The sequence below is a fragment of the Ascaphus truei genome, chromosome 6 (genome assembly GCF_040206685.1).
Source record: "Ascaphus truei isolate aAscTru1 chromosome 6, aAscTru1.hap1, whole genome shotgun sequence".
NCBI lineage: Eukaryota > Metazoa > Chordata > Amphibia > Anura > Ascaphidae > Ascaphus > Ascaphus truei.
Window position 1 is genome coordinate 73,141,897 of NC_134488.1, and position 14,394 is coordinate 73,156,290.

The 14,394-nt window shown below is 47.6% G+C and overlaps 1 protein-coding gene across 4 annotated transcripts in view; it reads right to left on the reverse strand.

The window, feature by feature from the left end:
- Positions 1-14,394, reverse strand: part of SSU72 (SSU72 homolog, RNA polymerase II CTD phosphatase) — a 195,741-nt gene that overhangs the window by 53,030 nt on the left and 128,317 nt on the right. The gene's annotated exons all lie outside the window — the stretch shown is intronic.

Below are 14,394 nucleotides of genomic sequence, written 5' to 3' on the forward strand. Positions count from 1 at the left end.
CTAACCACAGCCAATTAAAACTGCCGTGCGAGCGGCGCAGCAAGCGCACCCTCTATAGAACAGCCCTAAGGCTGCACCCATAGAAATCCGACGTCGAGCGGCAAATACAAACAAATGAATGCCAATGCGCTTGTGCATAGATCGGAAATTCACGCGACAGACTGGTTTAAATTTGCCGTGCGATGGTCATGTGCACGGTTAAGCCAACGAGGGCGAAACGCCCACGTGATGTCACGGGCACGCCCCCATCGAGCAACCCTGCAGAGGACAGATCGCGGCAAGATGTGCTGGAAGCCACATCAGTACTATGTACGCGGCCTAACTCAGCAACTACAATGTATTCTTATATTACTACGGTAACATTATCTATTGTTACAGTTCGCAGCTCCAACTGCTGGTAATATTGGCAACAAATGATCGCAAACGGGAAAGTATTAAGGATGCTCAGTATATTAAAACTCATTAAAAAATGCCATGGAGTTGAATAATAATTTAAAAAATAAATTAAAAAAAACACATGTAGGATGTTGCTTGGATTGCTCCTTTAAAATAGGAAGAATGAAGAAATGAAAAAAATGTTTTCCCCAAATTACAGCCAGAGGCACCCCAGCCTCACCCACATAATTAACCTCAGCCTCACCCACCCATATAATTACAAAGTGCAAAGTAACGAATTGTGCAGAAAAACAGTTTTGCTCAAGACACCTTTTGTAGCCAACTCAAGTTTCAACATAGTTTGACAGGAAATCAAAGGCCAGGAAGCAGCCATAAAAGCTTTCAAACAACTTTTTTTCACCATCTCTTGGGTTTAAATATCACCTCTATACTGACACATTTACTTTTCAACACCTGACCTTACACCTGCGGTACAGACCAAAGTTTCTGAATGTCTCTGTGCGATATCAGCCTGGATGCCCTCTACCGACTGAAACTTAACATGTCAAAGACGGAGCTCCTCATACTTCCTCCCTAATCTGGCCCTACTGCACCCTTCCACATTACTGTTGGAAGTTCTGTAATACACCCAGAAGCACAAGCACGCTGCTTAGGGGTCACACTCTACTCTTTCACATTCAAAACCTGTCGATTTTCTCCGCAAAATAACAAAGATACGCTCGTTCCTCTGTTGCTAATACTCTGACAGGCTCTTATTCTCTCCTGTCTCGATTACTGTAACCACCTGCTGTCTGGCCTTCCTGCCTCTCACCTACAATCTATCCTAAACACTGCTGCCAGAACCACTCTACTCTTTACGGAATCTCTCAGCGTCTCCCTTACTGAAATCACGTATCTCGCACTCAATTCTCCTCACTTTTAAAGCTTTACATTATTCTGCTCCTACTTACATCTCAGCCCTAATTTCTCGTTATGCACCATCCCGACTCTTGCGTTCTGCTCAAGGATGTCTACTCTCTATCCCCTTTGTATCCAAAACCCTCTGCCGCCTTAAACCTCTCACGGACTGCCCCACACCTCTGGAATGCCTTTTCCCTCAATATCAGACAACCACCCTCTCTAACCACCTTTAAGACACCCCTGATTAACAAAGCATGAGTAGCTCTGTGGCTGATACTATACACCTGATACATAAAGTTTGGCCCCTTGCAGATGCATTTACCATAATGCCCTCCTACTGTCACTGTACGTACTTCCTACCAATTAGATTGTAAGCTCTTCGGAGCAGGGACTCCTCTTCCGAAATGTTACTTTTATGTCTGAAGCACTTATTCCCATGATCTGCTATTTGTATTATTTGCTATTTATATGATTGTTGTGTGTATTACTACTGTGAAGCGCTATGTACATTAATGACGCTATATAAATAAAGGCATATATACCTAAAATGGTGTACACAAAACTTTAAATTGCATAATGCACTACAATGAACTTTTGTTATAAGCAGCCAAATGAAAGCTATATTTAACATAACCCCTTCAGTGTACGTTAAGAAAAGTGCCACCCCAGAAGCCCTTATGTACACCGTATGTCCTTGGCCGATGGTAGTTTACATTAGTAACATGACGCAGAAGTGCCGGAAGCTCCATGGCCACTGGTGTGGCACTGAAAGGGTTAATTATACAGTGCACTTATAGCCCTCTAAATGCATACGTATTACGGGTGAAAAATTCTGGCAGAATGGAGAAGCACATCGTAATATAGCCGAAGTATTTGACATTTTTGAAGTTTAGGGCAGGTTTCACAGTTTATTCCTGCTTTTACCCTATGCCTTTACCTAACTGGAGCTTGGGACCAGATTACCTTACTACATAGAACAAAGATAGATATGAACGTGTTTAGCATTTTTTTCAAAACGAGGCAAAGCGATTCCCCCTCTCCCCCTCAAGGCAGGCCTGCCCAACTCCAGTCCTTGAGGGCTGCAAACAGGCCAGGTTTTCAGGATATCCCTACTTCAGCACAGCTGGCCCAATTAGTGGCTCAGTATGACTGGCCTGTTTGCAGCCCTCGAGGACTGGAGTTGGGCAGGCCTGACTTAAGGGATGGTGAACAAATGTCTTGTATGGTTTTTACAATCTTTACAAACTGTATTACCAGGTAAAATTGATCAGCGCTCTATTTTGCAAATTATGAAGCATTTATTAAAAAAAATAAAAAAAACAGGTAGCCAATATCCTGGTATTCAATGTTCCAGACAAAAATGATAAATATTCATTTCACAAGACAGTTACTTTAATGGCTTTTAAAATCTTTTCGGAAGTCAATTACATTGATGTTATTTTTAACTTCATTGCATGCTTGGCAATTACCAAGTTAACATTTACATATATTTTTAAAACGGTAATAAAACCAACCACAAGGTGGCCAGCCCTGTAAGAAAGTCTGTTTATTAGGAATAATCTCTTCTACGACCTATGTACTAATAACAGCAAAATGTTTAAGTAGTTACATCTGAGAAATTGATGACTTAATTACCAAAATATGATATTTACATACAATTTTTGAAAGGCAGTTTGTAAACACTGAACCAAGACTGGTTTTATTTTTTGTCTGATGTCAATGTGCTCAACAAGAGTTAGCACAGCCAGATCCCACTCTCTCACAAGCCATATCTTTATCGGAATGGGACCCACGGCAGCGACCAAATCGCCATGACCAAATCGCCGTAACTACTGGCCGCAGGTCACCTCACCATCACTGCCTCTCCCAGCCACAGGGCACTTCCACCGCCGCATGTCATCTCTGCGCAGGACACTCAGTGCGGCCGCCAGCAACAGGAAATGTAAAAATGTGTCCAGCCTATTGGTGGCCGCGCGGAGTGTCCTGCACATTAGAGCGGCCCTGCAGTTAGCAGAGGCGCTGAGGACATTCAGAGGCGGAGGTGTCCGGCTGGGAGAGGTGGTGACGGCGAGGTGACCTGCGGTGACTCGCCCCGCAGTCAGTAGTTATGGCAGCTGAGGTATCGATTTGGTCATGGTCAAAACATCCCAGACTGGATCTTTATTGGCTCTGTGATAAGGAGACATATGGGTAAAGAGAAATACAAAAAGGTAGCTGTCAGCACTTCCTCTGGAGAATCAAACAGGGCCACTGGACACTGACCAATAGGAAGACGCAAACTGTGATGCTGGAGCTTTATATTGGCACTTGGATCCTGCAAGATTTGAACGGCCATATTTTTCCCCTAGTAGGAATCCTGGCACCAGCAACTATCTCAGTAATTATTTCCACAACCGGGGGTCCCCAGGAGCTGAAAATAGTCAAGTTTGTCATTAGTGTGTAAACAAAAAAAAACACGTGTACATGCCGCTTTAAATTGTTTACACATTTTTTTTTAGTCCGCTACATACTACACTTAATAACATAGGGTCAGCTTTTGGAATCTCTCTCACTGTTACCCTTCAGCTTTTTCTATGAAGCAAACATGACCTAATAAAACTATACATTCTGAGCTAACCAACTAACAACGCAGTCACAATGGGGCATATACTACTGTATTTATAATCAATCTAAACTGCCTTACTAAAAGCAGCATCCCAAGGGGGATCCAAAGTTTTGTAGTTTGTGTGGGGTAGTTTTGATTCGTCCCTCACCCACACAAAAACCTGCTACAAATAGTGTGGCGTACTACAAACATGGCTGTCATGGTCACCAATAGAAAGCAACTCACGATGACGCTGCTGCAGCTTTTCTATTGGGCACCAGAGCTGGCGCCATATTGTTCCCAGGTTGGCTTGCGGGACTCCTGGTCAATTCCAAACTTGCTGCTCTAGGCCTCGTGGTCCCCAGGTGTTGGGGGGCAACCGCTGAGCTCAGGGAACTCCGCCTGTTCAGCAAAAAATAAAACGATACCCAGGATTGCCATTTTAACTGAAGGGGCCATATCCTAACGAATTAGAAAAAGGCTGTTAATAACCGAGTATTGGAACGGAAGTTACAACTTCGTAAAATATTGATAATGCAGTACACAAAAATATAAAGTCAAGCAAAACCTTATAAAAATTAAGGGTGGTCAAATTTTATACATACATACGTTTTCATACGAGCCACCAAAAAATGTTTATGAGCCACACTGAAGTGGGGGGAGGGGAAAAAAAAAAGGGGGGGGGGGGGTGGTACAGGCTGGTTCGGCTATAACTGCACCCCTCTCCTCCCCCATCGGCAGTTGTGTTTATGTGTTCTCACAGTGACATGTATATACACACACAGATGTGTGAGTGTTCAAATATATTTTTTGCGGAATGTCTTTCCTATTTTTATAATTTAACATTAAATGCATGCTGCACCACAATTAGTACAGGTAAATTCCTGTAAATTAATGATCTCATGCCAGGTAAAATCTGTGTATGTTTCATATATCAAGTAAGCAGCTAACATTACAGTACGATTGTACAGTGTTGTCATATGTAAATATTACCTTCCAATATGTAGTTATATTGCCATGTAGAGGGAAAGAGAGATAAAATACACGGATCTAACTAATACCTGCTTTATCCACGTGTATCTATGACACTGGAATCTGCCTGCAAACTTGCAGTAGCTGCTGTAATTGTGTTACAGTGTAGTTAATGTGGATTGCAACAAAAAGCAGATCAGATCATACATTGCTGCAGCTGTGTTGGAGGAAGGGGTGGGGTTAGCAAAGCACCGCACCTATTGTTTGATCCAGTGGTTTTCAACCTTTTCTTGGTTAAGGAACGTAAAATGAAATTCTGAGGAACCCCCAACCCTCTCTAATACCAACTCTGATCAGATGCATTGTAAATTCTTCTGAATTTGATACACTTCAATTGACCATAAAATTGCAGGGAACCCATTAGGAATGCCTGGGGAACCCAAGGATTAATAGGGACCCTTGTTTGAACCCTGGGTGATGTCATTGTACACAAGGGCTGCTGGGACTTTTAGTTCAATCAATCTATAAATACTATACTATTGGAAGAGGTGCAGTACTACAACTCTCAGGAGCCCCCGCAGAGAAGGGAGATCACATGGCAAACAGCAGCATGAATCAGGCGCCAGGAGTGGATTGCTTGGTGCTTGGGTGTTATTGGGACACAAATGCAAGAGGCTATAAGGCTGTAACTAAACTACATTACATGCACATTTTTAGATGCAAAATGACAATGCTCTATTTATAATTAGCTTGGTGTGCTGGAGCTTCAATAAAAGGTAAAATTGCATGCCCAAATAACACTTTATAAATTGATGCCATCATTTCAAATGCAACTTTTACATTTTCATGCAATTTCTTAAGTTGAGGCTCTAGTTAGGATGGCTGAGAATATGAAATGTATATCAAAACATTTACACACCAGATAAAAGGCAGCTGCAGTTTTTACTAAAAACATTGACAGTGGCAACATTTTAATAATAATAATAATAGGCAATCCAAGCCAGCGCATTTTTTTATATAACTTTGAAGCAGGGGTCTTTGAAGCTGAACCTCATTAATTTCAACTCCTGGGAGCCCCTGCTTCCAGAGATACTTGCCTCCGAATTAGCCAGTAGCAGCTCTCCTCGGCTGGCAGGGTTCATAATATGTCCACTGTTGCAAGTATTCGCGTCCTGAGGGCCAATAGGAAGCTGTGACGTCGTTGGTGCGGCTTCCTATTGGCCCATGTGACGCAGGAGCTTTAAACTTTAAGGCCCTGATTGCAGCTACCAGCACCTACTTCGGAGGCAAGTATCTCAGAGTAGAAAGTCCCTGGAGCTGAAATGAATGGGTTCAAATCCGGAGACCCCCTGCTTCAATGAGAGAGATAGAGAGTCTTGGATTGCTTCTTTAAAAAGGTGTGCTGATTGAAAATTTTGCCTCAGGACATGCAACTCTTGTCCAGGCAGTAACTGAAAAAGAAATTAAGGAACCCCGGTTCTAACGAGATTCAACCATTTCAGTGCCAAAGTGTCGGAGATCTGAAAGTCTACAAAGTCCTTTCTGTTTAGATTACAGCTGATCATTACCACTGCAGTAAAGACAAGCAAAACACTGAAAACATTAAGGGAACAGAATAAGTGCAACATCTATGACCTTTAATCTTTTCACTGCCAGTGGCCAGAAAAGAGCCTTAAAGGAGCATTTCCTATTTTTAGTTTAAAACAGCACTCCAGTTTGCATGTCTTGCTTTGTTTATGCTAGTACTTTTCAACCAGGGTTCCTAGGAACCTTAGGGTTCCCCAGGCATGCCTGAAGGGTTCCCTGTGATTTTAAAATGGCTCTAAATACAGAACAAATTACAATGCATCTGATCACACAGTTGCTATTAGAGATAGTTGGCGTTTCCTCAAAATTTTACATAGGGTTCCTTAACCAAAAGAAAAGGTTGGAAACAACTGGTTTATGCATTTCTTCTGAGGCTGGGTCCATGGTCGGCAAGCCTGCGAGGAGTGCGATCACAATGCCTCAAGGTAATGATCACGACTAGACCACGTGTGTGCAAGGTATCAGATCAATTTGATTCCATGGCACGACGGCTAGGTCACGTGAGCAATTCGCCCAATGGGGGTGAACCAGCTCCGTGACATCACGACCACGTACCCCAACACGCCCCGTCTCCCCAGGTCACAAAATGCGCCCGCTAAAATGCGGGTGATGCCACTCTCACGGATGCAAGGTCACCATGGACCCAGCCTTAGTTATGATTGAAGCAGGGGGTCTCCGGGGCAGAATTACATTCATTTGAGCTCCTGGGACCGCCTACTCCCCAATATACTTACCTCCGGAGCTGAAATTAACAGTTCAGCTCCAGAAACACACTGCTTTGATCAAATAACTAAAAATATACGAACAAAGCAAGAAATGCAACCCAGGCTGCTGCTTTAAGGAAAGGATAAAAATGACATTTATCACATAAAAATACCTGTTCCTTTTAAAAAGTAATCTTTGATACATGGTTTAACAGAAGGAATGCTGATAAATACGTCAAGTGGTGATTAGAGCATAGTTTTAAAATGCACAAGTCACAAGCTTATGAGTCATGACTGGGAAATTCCCAACTTGCCAATTGTGCCTGCAAACACAAGGCCAAAAGGAAGTTATTTAAAGGAGCAATCCAAGCGGGCACATTTTTAAAAAAAAAGAGATATAGTTATAGATGTTCTTCAGTACAGTATTAGGTGATAATTGTATAACTTGGGAGATACCGCTCACCAATGAACAATAGATCCTAATGAGGTCATTAATTAATACAGCCGGTGCAAAGGGATAGTAATGACAGACAAGAACACATAAGGAGACAAAAGAAGTCTCCCACAAGATCCCTGTTAACTGCACAGCAAGGCTGATAGATGTAATAAGGGTTTGAATATATTCAATTGTTGAATATAAGCTGCAAGAGGTACAGGTAAGTAACCGCTCCCAGCACTGGGGGAGGACAATTACCAATAAAGCATATAATAGCCAAAATAATAACATTTTATTGATAAAATAACGACGCATAATTGGTGATAAATGCTCTAATACTAATTTAAAAACAATTAAAACGCAAAGTGTGGGTGACACCAAGAGGGGGGATATATTCCCTAGGTGGGTAGCTGAATCTAATGTGGAATAACAGTGTGTAAATCTTAATAGATATATCACCGGGCAGGTAAATACACCCAGTTACCACGTAATTGCCCACCAAACTCTTAATAGAGCCTCCTATATCTGGGTGGGGTGCGGGTATGAGGCAAAATATATGTATAACCGCAGTCTAATGACATCAGCAATCATGAAAGATAAATATCAATATGAAAAACGGATGCTGTGTTCAAGCATCCAAACTGCGTGTCTGTATTAGGTAATACCTTTTTATTTGGACTAACAATTTATGTCATAGGACAAGCTTTCGAGAGAGATATATATATATAGACACACACACACACACACACACACACACACACACACACACACACACACACACACACACGATTAAATTTAAACAGGGTGTCTCCGGAGCAGAACCCGTTAACTTCAGTTCTGGGGACCTTCTACTTCCGGAGATACTTACCCCTGAAGTAGGTGCCGGTAGCTGATCTGGCTCAGCAAGAAGGGATTTAAAGTTTAAAGCTCCAGCGTCACATGATCCAATAGTAAGTCGCTCCAATGGCACCATGGCTTTCTATTGGCCCGCAGGGCCTGAGGTCCTAACAGAGGACATATTGTGAATCCTGGAAGCCGAGGAGAGCTGCTACCATCACCTAATTCTCAGTTAAGTATCTCGGAAAGCAGGAGGTCCCCGTAGCTGAAATTAACAGGGTTCAGCTCCAGAGCTGCCCTGCTTCAACCCATGTAAGGCCTCGGCCATGGTTGTTGCTGGCGGGCGGAGGCGCGCTGAGGCTGAGGGAAAGCGGGTGCTTTCCCTGGCCTTAGACAGCGCGCTGTCTGTGGGCGGGCCAGTGACATCACGGAGCTGGTTCGCCCTCACTGGGCGAACCGCTCACGTGACCGGCCATGTGCTCCGACAAGTGGGAAAATTTTACATTTTCCTAAGACCTACGCTTGCGGAAGCGTAGGCGAGCCCCTACTAAAGCCGCTCTCATTGCAGCTGTAGGGCACCTCCGCCCACAAGCACTATCCATGGACGCGGTTTAAGGTTCACCAAGCTGATTTAAAAAAATACCTCTTGCTGTCATGTAACTATAAATATTCGCTAAGAGTTTGTTCTAAACAGAGGTGGTTTGAAAGAAATACATAAAGCACATTGCCTGGTTCAGCAGATTTTTTTTTTTGGGGGGGGGGGGAGCTCTAGTAATGATTGTTGGCTTTCCAATACCCAAGCAAGAGCAGCAAAATGTCATTCCGAACCATTTAAAATCATCCAGTGTCACAACGTTCATTTTTGAGGAAGGAGAATTCGAAGTTTAGGATTGCAACAAATTTAAGATATTACCACTTTAAACAAAGACACTAGAAATTATAAGAGCGAAAGGAATCTCTCTTTAAGTTAAAGGCCAATTTAATACATCTACATAATATTGAGAAATGTAAAAAACAGTCAAAACACATAAGTACACTTTGCCATCTACAGAATACATTTTATTGCCTTAATACTAATAACACAAATTACGCTCGATTTCAAAACAGTGACTCCATCAGGGTGTGGCCACAGATGCGGATGACAAAGCAGGCTCATTTGGTCCACCTTGACTGCATATTTCCCTACTTCCTAAGGCCCCGCTCCCTCTGTCAGCGCTCCCGCACTGCAGACAGGCGGGGCGCTGACATACACAGACCGATATGCGGTCTGTAGGGAGCGGGAGCCGGAGGTGGGCGGGAGTGGGAGGCGGGCGTGGCTTGAGCGGAGGGACCCGCTACTCTCCCCCCCCCTCCCTCCCTCCCTCCACGGGCTCGGGCTGGAGCTGCTGATGGAAGTAATCAAAAGCAACATACACACGCAGGCACTCACACACACACGCAGGCACTCACACACACACGCAGGCACTCACACACACACGCAGGCACTCACACACACACGCAGGCACTCACACACACACGCAGGCACTCACACACACACGCAGGCACTCACACACACACGCAGGCACTCACACACACACGCAGGCACTCACACACACACGCAGGCACTCACACACACACGCAGGCACTCACACACACACGCAGGCACTCACACACACACGCAGGCACACACGCACACACACACACACACACGCAGGCACTCACACGCAGGCACTCACACGCACACGCAGGCACTCACACACACACGCAGGCACTCACACACACGCAGGCACACACGCACACACACACACGCACACACACACACACACGCAGGCACTCACACGCAGGCACTCACACGCAGGCACTCACACGCAGGCACTCACACGCAGGCACTCACACGCAGGCACTCACACGCAGGCACTCACTCACACACACGCAGGCACTCACACACACACGCAGGCACTCACACACACACACACACGCACGCACTCACACACACACACACACACACACGCAGGCACTCACACACACACACGCAGGCACTCACACACACACACACACACACACACGCAGGCACTCACACACACACACGCAGGCACTCACACACACACACGCGCAGACAGGCACTCACACACGCGCAGGCAGGCACTCGCACACGCACAGGCAGGCACTCGCACACGCACAGGCAGGCACTCGCACAGGCAGGCACTCGCACACGCACAGGCAGGCACTCGCACACGCACAGGCAGGCACTCGCACAGGCAGGCACTCGCACACGCACAGGCAGGCACTCGCACACGCACAGGCAGGCACTCGCACACGCACAGGCAGGCACTCGCACACGCACAGGCAGGCACTCGCACACGCACAGGCAGGCACTCGCACACGCACAGGCAGGCACTCGCACACGCACAGACAGGCACTCGCACAGGCAGGCACTCGCACAGGCAGGCACTCACACACGCACAGGCAGGCACTCACACACGCACAGGCAGGCACTCACACACGCACAGGCAGGCACTCACACACGCACAGGCAGGCACTCACACACGCACAGGCAGGCACTCACACACGCACAGGCAGGCACTCACACACGCACAGGCAGGCACTCACACAGGCAGGCACTCACACACGCACGCGCAGGCAGGCACACACGCACGGGCAGGCACACACGCACGCGCAGGCAGGCACACACACGCACGCGCAGGCAGGCACTCACACACGCACGCGCAGGCAGGCACTCACACACGCACGCGCATGCAGGCACTCACACACGCACGCGCAGGCAGGCACTCACACACGCACGCGCAGGCAGGCACTCACACACGCACGCGCAGGCAGGCACTCACACACGCACGCGCAGGCAGGCACTCACACGCGCAGGCAGGCACACACGCATGCGCAGGCACTCACACACGCACGCGCAGGCAGGCACTCACGCACGCGCAGGCAGGCACTCACACACGCACGCGCAGGCAGGCACTCACGCACGCGCAGGCACTCACACACGCACGCGCAGGCAGGCACTCACGCACGCACAGGCAGGCACTCACAGGCAGGCACTCACACACGCACGCGCAGGCAGGCACTCACACACGCACGCGCAGGCAGGCACTCACACACGCACGCGCAGGCAGGCACTCACACACGCACGCGCAGGCAGGCACTCACACACGCACGCGCAGGCAGGCACTCACACACGCACGCGCAGGCAGGCACTCACACGCGCAGGCAGGCACACACGCACGCGCAGGCACTCACACACGCACGCGCAGGCACTCACGCACGCACAGGCAGGCACTCACAGGCAGGCACTCACGCACAGGCAGGCACTCACACACGCACAGGCAGGCACTCACACACGCACAGGCAGGCACTCACACACGCACAGGCAGGCACTCACACACGCACAGGCAGGCACTCACACACGCACAGGCAGGCACTCACACACGCACAGGCAGGCACTCACACACGCACAGGCAGGCACTCACACACGCACAGGCAGGCACTCACACACGCACAGGCAGGCACTCACTCACACGCACAGGCAGGCACTCACTCACACGCACAGGCAGGCACTCACTCATACGCACAGGCAGGCACTCACTCACACACGCAGGCACTCACACACACACGCAGGCACTCACACACACACGCACAGGCAGGCACTCACACACACACATGCACAGGCAGGCACTCACACACACACACACGCACAGGCAGGCAGGCACACACACACACACACGCAGGCACTCATACACATACACGCACACACACAGACAGACACTCACGCTGCTTTCCCTCCACACTCCTCCCCGCTCCCCGAAGCCTCCCCTCCTCATTGGCTCACAGCCACACGACGTGACGCGTCGAAGCTAGGGATCACAATTCTCTTGTATTCCCCTGCTGGTGGGGAAAGCCTGTGCAGCCGCCCGCGCCGCTGGTCCCAGCCCTAAGACAACTAATACCTTATAGAACACTTTTGTACTCAAGTCTTTACTGATCGGAATTCCCTTCGCTGATTTGTGGGTATTTTTAACATTAATTCTGCACCCATTACCCTACAGCTGTTAAAGGGGGTCATCCATCCTAGTGGTCCGAGGAGTACTAATGACTGACATGTTTAAAGCTGCAAAACATGTAGCACTACACAATTTGTTCTACATTACATGTTTGCAGCACGGGTTCTCCAGAGCTGAACTGCACCACTTACCTCGCAGCAGGGACCTCTCACCACCAGGATAAGACCCATACCCTAAACTCTTAATCTCAACCTCCAATACCAACGCTACCCCTACCCTAAAACCCTAGCGGTCTAGGACATTTGGTCACGGCCATTTAGCCCCACACTCGCCTCGCCGTAGGGACATATAGCCGCCAGTCGTTTCGCCGCCAAGGTAAGCCCCTAAGCTTAAAAAATACCTATTAATCCTTAACACCAACGCTAAAAAAAAATCTTAACATCGTAACCTGAACACTAAAAGCCCTTAAAACAACTTACTTTATTGGCAAAATGGGCGGCGGCTGATTGTCCAACGGCCAGCAAAGGGTCTTGTTGAGGCCAAACACCGGTGTCGGCATGGTCGCAACGAAATTACCCGCGACCAAATATCCAATTCCGCCTCCGTAGACCGGTATTTCCATGTTTAAATGCCCCGGTCACGAGGGCCAGTAGGAAGCTGCAAGGGCCTCCTATTCTACGTTGTTACTTATATAGCGCCAAAAGTGTACTCAGTGCTTCACAAAGAATAAAGTACGGGGAATTATAATAGAAAAAGTGCAGCAAAATCAGACAATAGGAAAGGAAATCCCTGCCCTGAAGAGCTTACAATCTAAGTGATATGATGGGAGACTTTTAGAGACTGCAGGTGAGGGAATACGTTCTGTAGATGGCAGCGCTTGGTCACAATGGGTGGTAGGAGTGCCTGTGGGTGTGGGACAATAGCCCTGAGTGCAGGCTATTGGGCAGCTTGATTATTGGCCTGTGGGACATTTAAGTCGCCATTTCGTTAAGCACAAAAGCTCCCTGGCTGAAGAGATAATAGCATGCCCCACACAGGCAAGTATCTATGGAAGTAGGGGATCACCGGAGCTGAAATGAACACAGTTCTTTGCGCCTGATATTCCCTGCTTCAATTCATTTTATTTTTTAATTGTTGGACGGCTACACCTTTAAACATTTTGCCAGGATTCACCAAGTTGCTTTACCAGTTATCTGCAATCGTGCGGTAACTGCCAATTACTTAAATGGTAGTTAACAATGGATTGCGTTACCCAGTGCCAGCGTTTAGTGAATCTCTCCCTTTTATTTATAAAACCATCTCACTTGAGGTTTTTTCGCTACCCTACAAGGCTTGCTTACACCGGTTATCTGTTATCATGATGGCCCTGTCTTGCCCATGGGAGCCCCTGTTACAGCAACCCATAATCTGTTAGTGTTTTACTAGTGCCAACAGCTGTACAGAAAGGACATTCTGCTACACTCTGTGGATGAGAGGGATAACACCCCTGGGTAATATTACCCACTTTTCACATCCCAAAAACATACATGTGTATGTATATACACAACATAGACCACATTTTTAAAGGAAGGCTCCAAACGAGGTCTGGGGGAGTGAAACCTAAGCCACTGGGTTCATGTTTGGTGTTATACATACAGAAACATATAGGACATAAGACAAGCTCGGATCGGTCAATCGATGCTTAGTCGGGTTTGTCGGTCACAAGGATCGCACTGGGCGAAATATCAACTCGCGCAGACTCTCTGAGGCCTTACAACCGCGAGACCGGGGCCTTACAACCGCGGGACCGGGGCCTTACAACCGCGGGACCGGGGCCTTACAACCGCGGGACCGGGGCCTTACAACCGCGGGACCGGGGCCTTACAACCGCGGGACCGGGGCCTTACAACCGCGGGACCGGGGCCTTACAACCGCGGCCTTACAACCGCGGCCTTACAACCGCGGGACCGGGGCCTTACAACCGCGGCCTTACAACCGCGG